The sequence below is a fragment of the Notolepis coatsorum genome (assembly GCF_963971535.1).
Source record: "Notolepis coatsorum genome assembly, chromosome: 1".
Classification (NCBI taxonomy): Eukaryota; Metazoa; Chordata; class Actinopteri; order Aulopiformes; family Paralepididae; genus Notolepis; species Notolepis coatsorum.
The window spans coordinates 78,038,037-78,054,858 of NC_140165.1; the positions used below are offsets into that span (position 1 = coordinate 78,038,037).

General features: G+C 43.3%; 1 protein-coding gene across 1 annotated transcript in view; it reads left to right on the top strand.

Annotated features, from left to right (window-relative positions):
- The first annotated feature begins 628 nt into the window (after nucleotides 1-628).
- Nucleotides 629-16,822, top strand: part of LOC311238593 (uncharacterized protein) — a 181,883-nt gene continuing 165,689 nt past the window's right edge. The window contains exon 1 of the mRNA XM_084326713.1: nucleotides 629-837. The gene's annotated coding sequence lies outside the window, so the exon portion shown is untranslated. The remainder of the gene's footprint in view (nucleotides 838-16,822) is intronic.

The following is a 16,822-nucleotide window of genomic DNA, read 5'->3' on the forward strand; positions in this document are numbered from 1 at the left end:
GCCCAAACACACACACACACACACACACACACACACACACACACACACACACACACACACTCACACACACACACACACACACACACACACACTCGCCCGGCCTGTCTGTCTCTCTTTCTCGCACACAAACATAGCCCCCCCTTCTCCCTCTTATGTTCTCATTCTTCACTGAGTCTTCATTAATGTTAAATATAGTGGTTCCACTCTCTTCTAGACTACACGTGTCATATAATATTTATAAACCTCCCTCTCCATCCTATGGTGTGTGTGTGTGTGTGTGTGTGACTCCCTCTCCATCCTATGGTGTGTGTGTGTGTGTGTGTGTTTGTGTGTGTTTGTGTGTGTGCGTGTGTGTGTGTGAGTGTGTGTGTGTCTGTCAGTCACGGCGGGATGGGCGTGTTCCAGCGGAAACGTATTTCCCTTCCACCTGAACGAACACGCATGCGCAGGCGGCTAGACGGTCCCCACCTCCCTCTCTCTCTCTCTCTCTCTCTCTCTCTCTCTCTCTCTCTCTCTCTCTCTCTCTCTCTCTCTCTCTCTCTCTCTCTCTCTCTCTCTCTCTCTCTCTCTCTCTCTCTCTCTCTCTCTCTCCAAGCAACACAACCGGTGACCAGAGAGACTGGTTGGTATAGTGATAATAGTCCTGGCTGGTGTGTGTGCGTGTGTGCGTGCGTGTGTGTATGACACTGTTCGGATCCCAGACGAGGAGGTTGTGGAGACAACGGCGGATTTCGGGGACTGTCCTATTCGCCTGTGTGGGATTCTTTTGTATAATATTTCCAGCCTTCACGCCTGCATGTGCACGAGTACCATTTAAAAAAACAAAGAAAAAAAACGGTGAGTTTTGATAAATGTGTTTATGTAATTATCTCCCCCTTCCCTGTACAGTATGTCTGTTTTGTCAGATATACCATACGTGTCATGTGTCCTGTCAACTAAATAGTGCTTCTTGCACCTATCTTACTTATGGTATATAATAATGTAATAACATCACCATAACAACATCAGGACCTATATTTTCCACCATATCACCCAATCCGATGGTCCAATTAGTTCCCGTTATTCTACTAGTGTAGAATGGAGAAGCATGGTGGGAGGATGGCTGCAGGATACAGACCAACCAGTCAGCCCAAACTCCCCCAGGCTGTATGCCTCCATCTCGGGCTTGGAGATGTCAATGACTCGGGTCCCCGGATCGATGATCCAGAAAATCGGCGCAGCCCGGGCACCTGCTATCTGTATGGCTGCTTCAGTCAGTGCGCCTGCAAGCGGCTGTTCGATCATGTGTGAGTGTGAGAGAGTGTGACTTCAAAACATTACTGTGCAGTGTGCACTGCAGATGTCGCTTTTTCATGTAGCATAATGATGTTGTTGGTATTAACTAGCACTAATTTGCATGCAGTAGGATGAACACTTGTCGTTATTTCTCACTGAGCTGCTCTTGTAAAAAGTGCAACACACAGGGCGACTGTTTCAGAATATCTCAATAGTAGTCGACTGAAGCAAAATAATAACAAGGAAGCTTGAGTTTACATAAATAAATATTCCCCACCGAGTGGCGAATATTCATGGAAGCCAAGGGAAGCCAAGCTTCCCCAAAAATATGAACAGTAAAACAATTAAAGGGGAACTATTTTACTATTTCTTTCACTATTTGGGCACTTTTACACAATTCCTGTGAGTCTATGGAACACCTCTGTAATTTTTTATTTTTTTTATTCATTGTTTTGTATTTCTAATCAAGTCCTCAAAAACAGCATTTTTCTACCTCAAGATCTTAAGCCGTTTTGAGCCTGGGCTCCAACCACTGTGTGCAGCTCATCATGTACCTGATGCCACACAGCCACATTATCATGCAGCGGTGTCTCTCTGACATCACAAATCAGCACATTTTCAGATGACTCAGTTCAGTGAGGGTGAATATTGTGAGAGGAGAATTGGAAGAATGCGCCAATATGAGAATTAGAGACATAGATCATATTAAAGGGGAACTATCTTATAAATGGCCTTTTTGAGTGTTTAGCATTGTTTCCTAGCTATGTGAACTTATATTAATATGATCTATGTCTCAAAATTCTCATATTGGCGCATTCTTCCAATTCTCCTCTCACAATATTCACCCTCACTGAACTGAGTCGTTTGAAAATGTGCCTATATGTGATGTCATATAGTCGCTGCTGCATGTTAATGTTCAGGGGAAACAGAACCTGCACAGTGGTTTAGGTGGCACCTGCAGCTGCGGCTGCAAAACAGCTCGAAATCTTGAGGTAGAAAAATGCTGTTTTTGAGGACTTGATTAGAAATACAAAACAATGAATAAAAAAAATATATATATTACAGAGGTGTTCCATAGACTCACAGGAATTGTGTAAAAGTGCCCAAATAGTGAAAGAAATAGTAAAATAGTTCCCCTTTAATATAAGTTCACATAGCTAGGAAACAATGCTAAACACTCAAAAAGGCCATTTATAAGATAGTTCCCCTTTAAATTAAAAATAAATTTTTTTGTTTTTTTACAATAATTTAAAAAAATCATTATTTTTCATCTCTGTGTTATAATACTTTTCTCCCTAACATTGTCACTGTCTGTGGCCCATACTCACTGACTCCGTCTGCAGTCTTCTGCCAGCCTGGAGTCTCACGAGGTAAAGCTGGGAAGGAGGTCAGGACGCTAGGCAGTTTTTTTTGGTTTATTCATCGCAAACATAGGCAATGAAAAAAAATCACGCACCCAGCTTGGTTAGAACTAGGTAGCGTGATTTTTTTCCATAGCCTATGTGTGCGAGGACGCTTCACGTCTGGCCATAAGTGGCCAATCAAATCACGTTAAAAGCAAACGTGACTGTAGATTAATCGTCTGGAGGCTATGACTTGGTGCGAGCTCAGCTCATTTATTGACAACTTCAGTATGCAGTAACAGACTGACTCATTCACGTTCAGTGTAACAATATAACTCCAGATCAATGCGCATGCCTTAGAACTACCCCTGTATATCTTATATAATTCCGTATATGATATCTCCCCTTTTCAGCATGTTATCTCTAAGGCCTCTACATGCTACAGCAACTGCAACACAACATCAGCGCGACTTCAACGCAACATGTTGCAGAGGGTGTTGTAGACTCAGTGTGTTGCGAGGATGTTGCGTACCTCTCCCCAAAATCTAATCTGAACAACCATTGCGTTGATGTTGCGTAGCAGTGATTGGTTGGTTAGCGAATGGGGGCGGGGCTGTCATAGAATAATATTGGTCCCGCAGGGAGGAATACCATCCACGAGTTAACGTAATTTATACAAATGGAAGTATTGATTTCGCCGTAACGAATCATTAAAAAAATATACCGTTAACTGGAATATGTTAGTTTCTTTACACATATGTTGGATTATGTAATTGGTTTGTCATGACAAACCAATAAAAAATCGCGAATTAACCGGTGGTTATCCTATAGCCCTAGTATGTACATTTCAACAAAGTGGAGCCGCAGGGGACTTCCATAGCATACGCCTTCAAATCATCTTACCTTGACGATTAAAAGCCTCCACAATTTAGTAAACAGTATACCCATGGCTGGTGTTGATATTTTACGATGCCAGCTTGTGAGAATTTGTTGTAGCCAGCCAGCTAGCGTTGATGCTATTCAATGCTATCATACCCAACTAATGCCATTCAGAATTGATTAACATAGCTACAACAACACACAGTAACGTTAATATAATTACATGCATCATTGTTTACAATGAATGGTGGGGCTAATCGAAAGGACTGGACACGGACAAGTTAAACAGCAATCAATTAATTTAATATAACATGTAGTTCGAGCTGCATTTTCGTGCCTACAACCACACCACAGCCACAGGGATATATCCGGCTTTGACAAGCTCTCTCTCCTGCCGATTAAATTCAGCAGCTCTTCCACCTTGAGTGCCTGTAGCTGCCTGCATTTGCACAAAGGCGTCCATCCCTGCTGCTAGCTAACGTTAAAACTAACCTAAAGTTAGTTGTTCACCAACAATCTACAGACACCAACAAACACAGAACCGGACTAAGTTACACAAGCAGAAAAAGAAGCATCACAAATACTTCCGGTCGGGGGGTTTAAAAATAGCGACGTCTAAAGCACCGGAAATACGTTTATTTTGTACATTATCTAACGTTAAAACGAACCTAAACTAACGTTACAACTAACCTAAATAGTTGTTTCATGGACCAAGACCACAACAGTCTCCTCTCCTATAGCGTCAAATGTTTTATCTGCTGACAAAGCACAATACCTGTTGGTTTTTAGTTCACTCATTGTTCAGGGAAACACATTGTTAATGACATTGACGGATTGTGAATTTTGTGATTGACTCAAATTATATTTATTTGGAAAAATAAATATAGTCACTTTATTTGAAGAGTCAAAACTGTTCTCTTGGCTTTGTTTTGTTCATAGTAGTAATGCCGCCGAGCCATACTGTACATGTTGACTGCTTGGTTTGACAGGCCGCCGAGCCATACTGTACATGTTGACTGCTTGGGTTGACTGGCCGCCGAGCCATACTGTACATGTTGACTGCTTGGTTTGACAGGCCGCCGAGCCATACTGTACATGTTGACTGCTTGGGTTGACTGGCCGCCGAGCCATACTGTACATGGTGAGTGCTTGGTTTGACTGGCCGCCGAGCCATACTGTACATGGTGAGTGCTTGGTTTGACTGGCCGCCGAGCCATACTGTACATGGTGACTGCTTGGCTTAAATATAAAAAAAAAATAAAAAATCTTTTTAATAACAATTTTTTTTGGCATCCTCTGTTATTTTACCCACACGACGCCACTGCCTCAAGGAGAGATTCAAGTACAGATGCGGGTTTGTTTGTGTCTCTTGAAACCAGTGACGCGTTTGATTTGTGCTGTGAACCTTTTGTGCTAATGGGGGGTATTTCTCACACTGATATCTATAAACACAGACATACACACACACACACACACACACACACACACACACACACACACACACACACACACACACACACACACACACACACACACACACACACACACACACACACACACACACACACACACACGAGGCAAAATAAGGCGGATCTAAGGTCAGACAGTTATAGGCTAGTTAGTGAGTAAAATGCTTAAGCAGTTTTTGTTGTTGTTGCTTTTATTTATTTATTTGTGGGGGATTGGGAAGATCTGACAGCTCAGCTCTGGGCCACGAATACAGAGGCTCAGTCACCTTTTGACTTTGTCTTAGAGTGTGGAACAGTTGTGTTTTATGTTTTAGAGACGAGGTATCTTTCTAGTTAAAGTCTTTGATCATAGTTATGTTTGTATAGTTATTGTCTAGTTAGTTTATAGTTAGAGTTGGTGCTGTGTAATGAGTGGTGTCCCCCCCACATAAAAACACTTTCAGGTCGACATTTAACCCTTTCACTTTTACCACACTACAGAAGGTTAACATTTCATTACCACACTACAGACGGTAGTGAAAGGTTAACCTTCTGTAGTGTGGTAGTGAAAGGGTTAACCTTCTGTGGTGTGGTAGTGAAAGGGTGTGGTTACCCTTTGTCGTGTGGCAGTGAAAGGGGTTAACCTTCTGTTTTGTCACAGTGAAAGGGTTAACCTTCTGTAGTGTGGTAGTGAAAGGGTTAATCTTCTGTAGTGTAGTTGTGAAAGGGTTAACCCTTTGTCGTGGGGCAGTGAAAGGGTTAACCTTCTGTATTGTCGCAGTGAAAGGGTTAACCCTTTGGTAGTGTGGTATAGTGAAAGGTTAACCTTCTGTAGTGTGGTAGTGAAAGGGTTAACCTTCTGTAGTGTGGTAGTGAAAGGGTTAATCTTCTGTAGTGTGGTTGTGAAAGGGTTAACCCTTTGTTGTGTGGCAGTGAAAGGGTTAACATTCTGTATTGTCGCAGTGAAAGGGTTAACCCTTTGGTAGTGTGGTAGTGAAAGGGTTAATTATAGTTATGTATAGTTATTGTCTAGTTAGTTTGGGCTGTCTTAAATACTTCGAAGCTTCATTCGATGGCACAAGCTTCGAACATTAAAAAAAAATCGAAGTAAACAAAAAATCATTTTTTCTTCTTTTTTTTACTTCGATTTGTGTGTGTGTGTGTGTGTGTGTGTGTGTGTGTGTGTGTGCATGGGGCCATTGGGTGGGACCGGGGGACAAATACACTGGAGGAAAGTAACCCAGCTCAGCACTGCCCACATTATATCATCACTATTGCCTGTTTGAAGGATATCATCCTCAAACACATATACACCTGCCTTGTAGAATTCCACACATAAGAAAGAAAGATACTGGGATGAATAAACAAAATAGGAAATAAAATGTAGAAATGCATGCAATACATAAATAAATATGAATCTCCATATATGAAATAGAACATTTAGATAAGGTGCTACTGAGATGTTTTGGTGAGTTCTTTGTTTTTTTGTGGAAGTAGCTCTTCTTAAAAATGCATGAACATTCACTGATAATTGGTCTGTAGTGGAGTCTACAAGGTCTACATTGCCGGACCATGTAGAATCCGGACCTTGTAGACTGACATAATTCTGTGCATAGTTTAGTCTACACAGGCCATATTTCAAATAATCAAAATCTTACTTCATTCATCTTAACCCTTTCTCTGCCACGCTTATATCCATCCTTATACCATCCTCTGCCAGCTCTATTTGTCTATGGAGATGTTCCCCTTCTTTGCAGGGCTATAACTTTTTAAATTGTATTGCTAAATTGACATTACTATGGCCCATTCAACGTCAAGTATCTATCGTTTAGGATGTAGCAACGTTCTACTTTTTCATTCACATATTCATACTAAAATACGGTCTAAAGTATAAATATGTTTTTATCGTTTTCTGCAGCATTCTGCAGAACGTGAGTTATAGCCATAAATACATATATTAGATCATCAAATGTAGTTTGATACCGATTGACGTCAGATAAAAAAATTCAATTGTACAAGGTCCTAAACGTCATGCCTTATCATCTGCTGGTGACCGGAGGGGGGGGGGGGGGGGGGGGGGTTATAAGTCCGTGGCCGACGTTAAATCATTTATGTAGTATGGGTGATATGTTGATCAGAGCAGTTTGTATGTATAATAATAATCAAACACGCTGAAACTCACCGCAGCTTCCTCGTAGCGTTGGGCGATCAGTGTGGAGCAGAAAGTTCGCTATTATGGGATGTCGATCTTGTTGGTCCAGTTCCAGGTTGTATAATACTATATACGTCCAATCATGTTGTTTATCGAGTTATTGGCAATGGATCGATATCAAGATGGAGTCCCGGGAGCCGGACGAAATATGGGTGAGCACCACTTCCGGCCGCTCACTTCCGGTTTTGGCGATTCGCCGATCGGCCACCAGATGGCGGTCTTGAACCGTTGGAGAGTTGAGAGGAGATATACAGGAGATCTCAAGTCTCCGTGGGTGAAATATGATTGCCATTAGGGGTGTACGGTATGGTCTAAAATTTATATCACGGTATAATTTGAAGCATAGACGGTAACGGTATATATCACGGTATCAGTGTTTCCGTTAGAATAATTTTTTTTGCCTGATAGGCAGGCTATATATAGAATAACATCCTCAAGGCATGTAGATTTATAATATTTTAACTTAAAACTAGGCTACTTTTGCGTATAAAGTCATTATATTCCAAATAAAATAAGTCCCGAGTCGAGACTCCGTGCTGCTCCCATTGCAAACAGCGGGGCTGGATGCTGGATTTTGCTAGAAGCATATGTAGCTGCAGAGCCGCAGAGCCAGGGGCTCTTTCAGGTCAATTCAGGGCAATTCAGCCGTTGGGTGGGGGGGCGCTGTTGAGCGGCCTGTGACCAGACCTGAAAGAGCCCCTGGCTCTGCAGCTGCATGCTATTTCGCAAATCCACTGCTGCAGCCGCCCTCCGCTGCAGCCGTCGTTATCATAACACTACACACATATCATAATGTTTACAGCAAACTGTAGTTGATCACCAGGTATCTTTTATTAACGTAGAATAATTCATATAAGAAAAACGATAGGTAAGATCTCTTACCTTTCTCCACTGGTTAAAAATGCCAGGAACTGAAATTGAAACTTGCTGTGCGCCGCGGTGATATGTGTTTATTATGAAATGACAATTGCGTGTTGACACGCCCAGTGCGCCCAGTGCGCGAAGCCTCCTAAATAACTTTTTCCAGTTTGCACATATCTATTATCTATGACTAATTCTATCTATTTTTAGGGGCAAATGCGATTGAAATAGTCGCGCTGTGGTTACATGACGACGACGTCATTGCTATTTTAGAGCTGCTCTACCGGTTATAGTCAAAATCCATACCGTAGAGCAAATTCATACCGTTTATACCGTATACCGTTTATACCGTCCACCCCTAATTGCCATGACAGATTTTTTAAATATTGATCTCAAAGACGCTGTACGACGTCATTGGCAGATTACGCATGGCGAGGAATGATGTCTAAAGTCGTCCTTGGCGATTAAAGGGTTAAACATTCTTGATTTGGGGGATTGGTAGTTCCCATGAAATCTGAAGTTGTTCAAACGACAACAGCCGAGTGAAACCTTGTTGGCTGCGTCACAGTCACGAAAGGGGCTACTTAATTAATTAATCCAATCCACTTTATTTATAGAGCACATTTAAAAACAACAAAGTTTACCAAAGTGCTGTACAAGTCCCACAACATAAGATAATAAAAAAAAAAATAAAAAATCTTTTTTAATTTTTTTTTATCGAAGCTTCGAATTAAAATCGAAGCTCGGCCCGAAGCTTCGATTGCCAAAAAAAACTTCGAAGGTCAGCCCTAAGTTATAGTTGGTTCTGTGTATTAAGTGCATCCCCCACATCAAAACTTTCAGGTGGACATTGATTTGGAAAAATGTCTCAGAATTCTACAACTTCTTATCTCTCTATCACTCTCTCTCTGTCTCTCACTCACACTCATATTTATCTGTTTTCACTCTCTCTTTCTTCTCCCTCTCTCTTCTCTTTCTCTCTCTCTCTCTTTCGTCTCTTTCTCTCTTTCTGTCTCTCACTCTCTTTTCTCAGTTTCTCTCCCTTTCTGTCTCTCTTTCTCTCTCACTCACTCTCTCTAAGTAAAGTTTGGGTCAAAGGTGAGCGTGAACATTGCCTGTGTTCGTTTCCATGACAACCGTGGAGACAAACCGCAGGGTCCCTGGTGACGTTGTTTGGGCGTTTGATTTGATTGACCCCTCGGTGTTGAGTGAAGTGAGCCGTGAGCGCGATCACCTCAGGTCTTTGCGATGCACAGTGCTCACTGAATAGACTGAAAAAAGGGCCATTTAACCCTTTCACTGCCACACGACAGAATGTTAACCCTTTACTATCACACAACCGACGGTCGCAGTGAAAGGGTTAACCGGCTGTTGTGTGGCAGTGAAAGGGTTAACCCTCTGTGAATTGTCACAGTGAAAGGGTTAACCATTTTGGTGGTGCGGCAGTGAAAGGGTTAAAGGTGCAATCTGTAATCCAATTGTAAACAAATGGGTATAGCCCCAAACCAAACTGTGGGATTGGAGAGATTAACTTCATTATTAAATTGACTGATTACAAGAATAGACCCACCAACTAAACCTGAATTTATGTTCTATATGAACTAGTTCTATAGTCAATATGAATCTAGTCTGTCCCTCTGATTTATATTCTATATGAACTAGTTCTATATTCAATATGACTAGTCTATCCATAGTTTATATTCTATATTAACTAGTTCTATATTCAATATGAATCTAGTCTGTCCCTCTAATTTATATTCTATATGAACTAGTTCTATATTCAATATGACTCTAGTCTATCCATGATTTATATTCTATATGAACTAGTTCTATATTCAATATGACTCTAGTCTATCCATGATTTATATTCTATATGAACTAGTTCTATATTCAATATGACTCTAGTCTATCTCTCTACACTTCTATGTGGGAGGTCCTAAAGTATTCCCCCCCTCTTCCTCTCACATACACACACACACACACACACACTAGTGTGTTTACGGCTGTTTGTCTGGGCTGCTCCCTGGAAGTCTGATTGCGGTTACCCTGGTGACACTTTGTGTGTGTGTGTGTGTGTGTGTGTGTGTGTGTGTGTGTGTGTGTGTGTGTCTCATAGAACAGCTACATCTGCCTGGTCTACGTCACCCCTCCCTCCACACACACACCCCCTTTCCCCTCCATTTTACCTTGTGTATCTAGTAAATGGCTGCATTTTATATAGCAGCTTTTATCCAAAGTGCTTTACAATTTGTTCCTCACATTTTACCCATTCACTCACACATTCACACACTGACGGCGGAGGCGACCATGCAAGGTCCCGACCTGCACATCGGGAGCAATTAGGGCGTTAAGTGTCTTGCTCAAGGACACTTCGACACGCTGGCCGGGAGGAGCAGGTATCGAACCGGGAACCTCCGGATTCCCAGATGACTGCTGTACCTCCTGAGCCACTGTCGCCCCCATACCTAGTTCATTCTCATCTATTTATCACTGTGTGCCTAAAATTCACAAACATAATTTCCTTCATATCTTTGTCTTAACCCTTTCACTACCACACTACAGACGGTTAACCCTTTCACTACCACACTTGGTAGTGAAAGGGTTAACCTTATGTAGTGCTTCTGTAGTGTGGTTGTGAAAGTGTGTGTTGCATAATGGAAGTTTGTCAAATGGCAGAAGCTCGAGATGCTGTTTCCACGGATCTTAACTATAGAACAGGACAGTATGGTCACGGTATCTTCAGCTGTCTTCGCTCCTAGTGGACCCAGTACCTGAGGTAATAGGATGAACCATCTGTCTATCACAGGCAACCAATCAGATCAATGAACCATAGACGTAGCAGGAGAGCACTGACGAGGAAGCCTGCCATGTAGTTAGCATGTCGGTAGACATTTCTTGCCATCTTTGTAAGGAATACAAATACCAAAAGAAATACACGCATAACTGTGTGGCAAAGCACAACAGCAACACACTCATTAAGTTTGCTGACGACACAGCTGTGGTGGGCCTGATCTCTGCAAACGACAAGAGGTGGAGAACCTGGCGCTGTGGTGTCAGGAGAACAGTCTCTCCCTGAACATTAGCAAAACCAAATAACTGATTGTGGATTTTAGGAGGTCGGGGGCCAGGGACTACAGCCCCCTCAGCATCTACGGGGCACCGGTCGAGAGAGTGAACAGTTTCAAGTACCTCAGAGTCCACATATCCGAGGACTTGACATGGACCACACACATCGACAGTGTAGTGAAGAAGGCACGGCAGCGCCTCTACTTCCTTAGGCGCCTAAGGACGTTCAAAGTGAGTCAGAAGATCCTTAAGAACTTCTAATCATGAACAATAGAGAGCATCCTGACTGGCAATATCACCTCCTGGTTTGGGAATAGCACCGCACACGACCGTAGCAGACTCGGCACAATTGGAGGTGGGCTTCCCACTCTCCAGAGCCCTCATTTATCAATGGTGCGTACGCACAGATATGTGTGTAAACCGTGCGTACGATCATTTCTAAGCAAAGTGTGGGATTTATCAAAATGAACATGTGCTTGAGATTGTGCATATATCTACTCACAGCCTCAGACCGTGTGTATATGTCACCAAGCGGTAAACTATGAAGACTGCAGACGGACGTAATAAGCTTTCATCAGTTTCATGCATTAGTTTCAACACTGACGTGTTCTGTATGACCCATAATTCATTATAGTTAACCCATTCTCTGCCACCACTTTGATCATCCTAAACCATCCTCTGCCAGCGCTATTTGTCTATGGAGATGTTCACCTTCTTTGCAGGGCTATAACTTTTTAAATTGTATTGCTAAATTGACATTACTATGGCCCATTCAACATCAATTATCTATCGTTCAGGATGTAGGAACGTTTAACTTTTTCATTCACACATTCATACTAAAATACCGTCTAGAGTATAAATATGTTTTTATCGTTTTCTGCAGTATTTCATAGAACGTGAGATATAGGCATAAATGCATATATTAGATTATCAAATGCAGTTTGATACCGATCCATGCTATATTAAAAATGTCAACTGTACATGGTCCTAAACGTCATGACTGATCATCGGCGGGTGAACGGAGGGGGGGGGGGGGTCGTTTATAATTCAATGACCGACGTTAAATGATTTATGTAGTATGGGTGATATATTGATCAGAGCAGTTGTATAGAAAATGATAAAGAAAAACGCTGAACCTCACGTTAGTCTCCTCGTAGCGTTGGGCGATGAGAGTGGAGCAAACCGATCCCAATTATGTGATGTTGATCGATGCGATCCATTTCCGGTTTGTATATTACTAATACACGTCCAAATCATGTTGATTATTGAGTTATGGCAAATATCCATATCCACGGTGTCTGTATTGAGCCCCGGGACGATAAACGAGTGGCCGGACGAAATTAGGGGACGGACCGAGCTCCAACGGGCACTTCCGGTTTGTTGTGAGCCAGAGTTGTGATGGCTCAGACAGCATCAGCCAAGACTCCGTGGGTGAAATATGAATACCATGACGAAAATATGAAATATTGATCTCAAACACGCCTTACGGCGTGATTGGCAGACAACGCATGGCGGAGAAACCCGCCTTAACACGTGATTGGCGGAGAATGGGTTAATTGTAAAATAGCGACATTAGTGTAATTATTGTCAAACCCTATAAATAGCATTTGGAATAGGTCTTTCTGAATTAATGCACCATGGTTTATCGTTGCATTTGGCTGATAAGTCATTGGGTCTCATTCCCGAAAACTTTTCAAAGAGTTATTCTGGAAGACTTATCTTGGAACCACTGAGACATAATCAATGACAAGTTCACTCTGAGTCCTAAACGTGCTGGTAATATGTCTTAAGTGGCTGAAACGGTCGCACAAATGATATTATCTGATATCTGCTTGGCGAATGTGATTCTGTCGTAAACTCAAAAGCGCGTTCCCGTTCAAGTCATTTGCATACAAAACAACGCCTCCAGACTCCTTATAAGGCAAAGTAATGACGCTGTGTGGAAATGGATGCGGAAGCGCTTTGCAAGTCTAAATTGCGACCCATCGAAATGAGATTAGATTAATGTATTGTCATCATAATACAGCTCGTGGTACACCTGCCGCAGCGCGCGCGCACACACACACACGCGCGCGCAGTATACTGTACGGCGTAATGTCATAATCTGCCCTTTGGACTCAGGAATTCTCTGAACAATAAACATTACCCTCTGGCACCACCTTTCGAACATTACCCTCTGGCACCACCTTGTGGTTTATCGGGGAGTGAACTCCTCCTGTCTACTGTGACCTCAGTCCTTGTGTTGTTTTGTTTACAATGTTTAATTCCTGCCTGGCTCAAGACCTGGCTGCCTATTAGTATGTGTCCCTATTATCCCTGTTAGTCTAGTGTCCTTGTTGTTTTGTTACTTCATGTTCCTGTCTAGTCCTATCTTCTCCGTGTTGTTATGTTACATTGTATTGGAACCTGGTATTAGTGTCTGATGACTATTTTTAAACTGAATCATTTTAAACTATTCTTATTATTTGCTAGATCCAAATGTGAAACACTGTGATTATTTGTTCATGAATTACAGGAGTATTACTGAATAGAGAGCCTATTAGGATGCTAGATCCTAATGTGAAACACTGTGATTTGCCATATCTTGCTATGCTCGCTCATGCCTGTATTTTTTATGTCCGTCGGTTATTGCACTTTTTACTTCTTACTGATGACTATTTTTAAACTGAATCATTTTAAACTATTTTTATTATTTGCTAGATCCAAATGTGAAACACTGTGCAATAAGTCCCACTATTTAGTATGGGTTCGAGTCCCTGTGATCTAATATCACTAAAGTTACAGTGTGGGTTCGAGTCCCTGTGATCTAGTATCACTAAAGTTACAGTGTGGGTTCGAGTCCCTGTGATCTAGTATCACTAAAGTTACAGTGTGGGTTTGAGTCCCTGTGATCTAGTATCACTAAAGTTACAGTGTGGGTTCGAGTCCCTGTGATCTAGTATCACTAAAGTTACAGTGTGGGTTCGAGTCCCTGTGATCTAGTATCACTAAAGTTACAGTGTGGGTTCGAGTCCCTGTGTGGGTTCGAGTCCCTGTGATCTAGTATCACTAAAGTTGCAGAAGTATGTTGGGAATTACAGGAGTATTACTGAATAGAGAGCCTATTAGGATGCTAGATCCTAATGTGAAACACTATGATTTGCCATATCTTGCTATGCTCGCTCATGCCTGTATTTTTTATGTCCGTTCTATTTTATAATTTTTTTTTTACTATTTTTAAACTGAATCATTTTAAACTATTTTTACTATTTGTGTTACTGAAAACTGTAAGCGGAGAACCTATTGGGATGCTAGATCCTAATGTGAAACACTGTGATTCTACCTGTCTATCTTTTTATGCTCGCTTATGCCTGTATTTTTTACTGTTGTGAAGCACTTTGAACTGCAACCTCTGTATGAAAAGTGCTATACAAATAAAGTTATTATTATTATTATTATTATTATTATTATTATTATTATTATTATTATTATTATTATTATTATTATTATTATTATTATTATTATTATTATTATTATTATTATTATTATTATTATTATTATTATTATTATTATTATTATTATTATTATTATTATTATTATTATTATTATTATTATATTAGTTTGTTCCCTCTGTATATTCATGCTCCTGTGTGTGTGTTGTCCACTCTATTCCCCGGTCTGGTTTAATGTTGGTGTCACTGTTAATGTCAGCAGGTGTGTCGTGTTAGTAATCAGTGTGATTAGTCCTGCTATATATTCTGTGCTGTCCTGTTACTTCCCTGTCGGTTTGTAAACGTATCTTGTGTCGTCCGTTGTTGTCAGAACATTATTATTATCATTATACCATTGTGGTTGTGATTTCTTGAGGTATCTTGTGTCCTGCCTCTCTCTCATTCCTGTATTGCGCCTGGGTCCACACCACCAACAACGAGATTCTTACAGAACAAACCGACCATAAATTGGACCCAGCAAGCAGGACGAGGGAGAACTGGCACAACCTCCTCCACCGGCCTCACTTCCAGTGCGACCGCCGCGGCCAGCGCCGTCTCTACCTCAGAATGACGCAACCAGACCTGGATTCAGCAGACTACGGGAGAGACCAAGCGAACGACGTATTGCTCACCATGGAGCGCTTCTTCCAGGGAGATTTCTGCTCTTCATCCATGTGGGAGAGGATGCAGCTACACGCGCTGCTCTCCGGTGCAACCGCGACGTGCGGCGCAGAGCAGGCTCCACTGCTCGCGGAATACGACCGCCTGCTGGGAATGGTTATTCGTGCGCTCTGGTCCCCTGCTCCCAACGAAGCCACGGCTACCAGCACGCCTTCCTCCACAAGTAAGGCCTCTACTGCCACCGCAGCAGTTAGCGTTGGTCCCGCAGCCTTCACTGCCCAGGCCGTTAGCCCAGCCGTTAGCATAGCCGTTAGCCTAGGCTCCCCAGCTGGTACTGCTAACCCCGGCTCCGTTAACCCAGTCCATGCTACTAGCACAGCCGTTAGCCTAGCTTCCACAGCTAGTGCTGCTAGCGTAGCTCGCGCTGTGCGTAGGTCTCGGAGAGCTGGTAGTGCTAGAAAGGCTAGCTTAGCCTCACCTGCCAGGCCACCGGTGGTTAGCACCTCAGCTAGTCCTACTAGCATAGGCCCTGTGGCCCTCACTGCCCCGGCAGCTAGCACAAGCCCAGTAGCTAGTACTGTCCCTGTAGCAGTTAGCACCTCAGCTAGTCCTACTAGCATAGGCCCCGCGGCCCTCACTGCCCCGGCAGCTAGCACAAGCCCAGTAGCTAGTACGGCCCCTGTAGCAGTTAGCACCTCAGCTAGTCCTACTAGCATAGGCCCCGCGGCCCTCACTGCCCCGGCAGCTAGCACAAGCCCAGTAGCTAGTACTGCCCCTGTAGCAGTTAGCACCTCAGCTAGTCCTACTAGCATAGGCCCCGCGGTCCTCACTGCCCCAGCAGCTAGCACTAGCCCAGTAGCTAGTACTGCCCCTGTAGCAGTTAGCACCTCAGCTAGTCCTACTGCCGGCAAGGCCCCTGTGGTTAGCTTAGCCCCTGTAGCCAATGTAGCTTTGGCAGCTACCGCCTTAGCTCTCTCAACAGACACGGGCCCCATAGCTAACAAAGCCTCCGATGCTGGGACCGCCTCGTCGGCCGGCAAGGCCCCTGTGGTTAGCCTAGCTCCCGTAGCTTGCACAGCTAGCAGAACCTCTGCCCCCACAGCTAAGTCAAGGTTTTATTCTGTTAGGAGGCTCAGGCTTGTTTTCTACCACTAGCTTACTCCCTCCTGCTACTGCTAGCGAGGCTTATGCAACTGGCAGAACATTTGGTGATAGAGCAGCCTCTGCAGTAGCTACCTACCTAGCTGCCCTCGCGTGCACAGGCCCTATAGCTAACGTAGCCTCAGATGCTGGGACCGCCCCTTCGGCCGGCATGGCCTCCGTGGTTAGCACAGCCCCTGCCGCTAGTGTAGCCTTGGTAGCTACCACCTCAGTCCAGTCCGCTAGAGCCCCGCCTGCTAGCGTAGAACGCACTTCTAGCAGGTCTCAGAAGGCTAGCAAAGCTAAGAAGACTAGCATAGTCCCTCCTGCTAGTGTGGTATCTACAGCTAGCACCTTAGCCCTTCCTGCTAGTGTAGCATCTACAGCTAGCACATCCCCCACTGCTAGCAGACTCTCTGCAGCTAGTACTGCTCCTGCACTTAGCTCAGCCCCTGCTAGCGTACTCCAGGTTGCCTATGTAGTCTCTACCACCAGCATGTCTCCCAC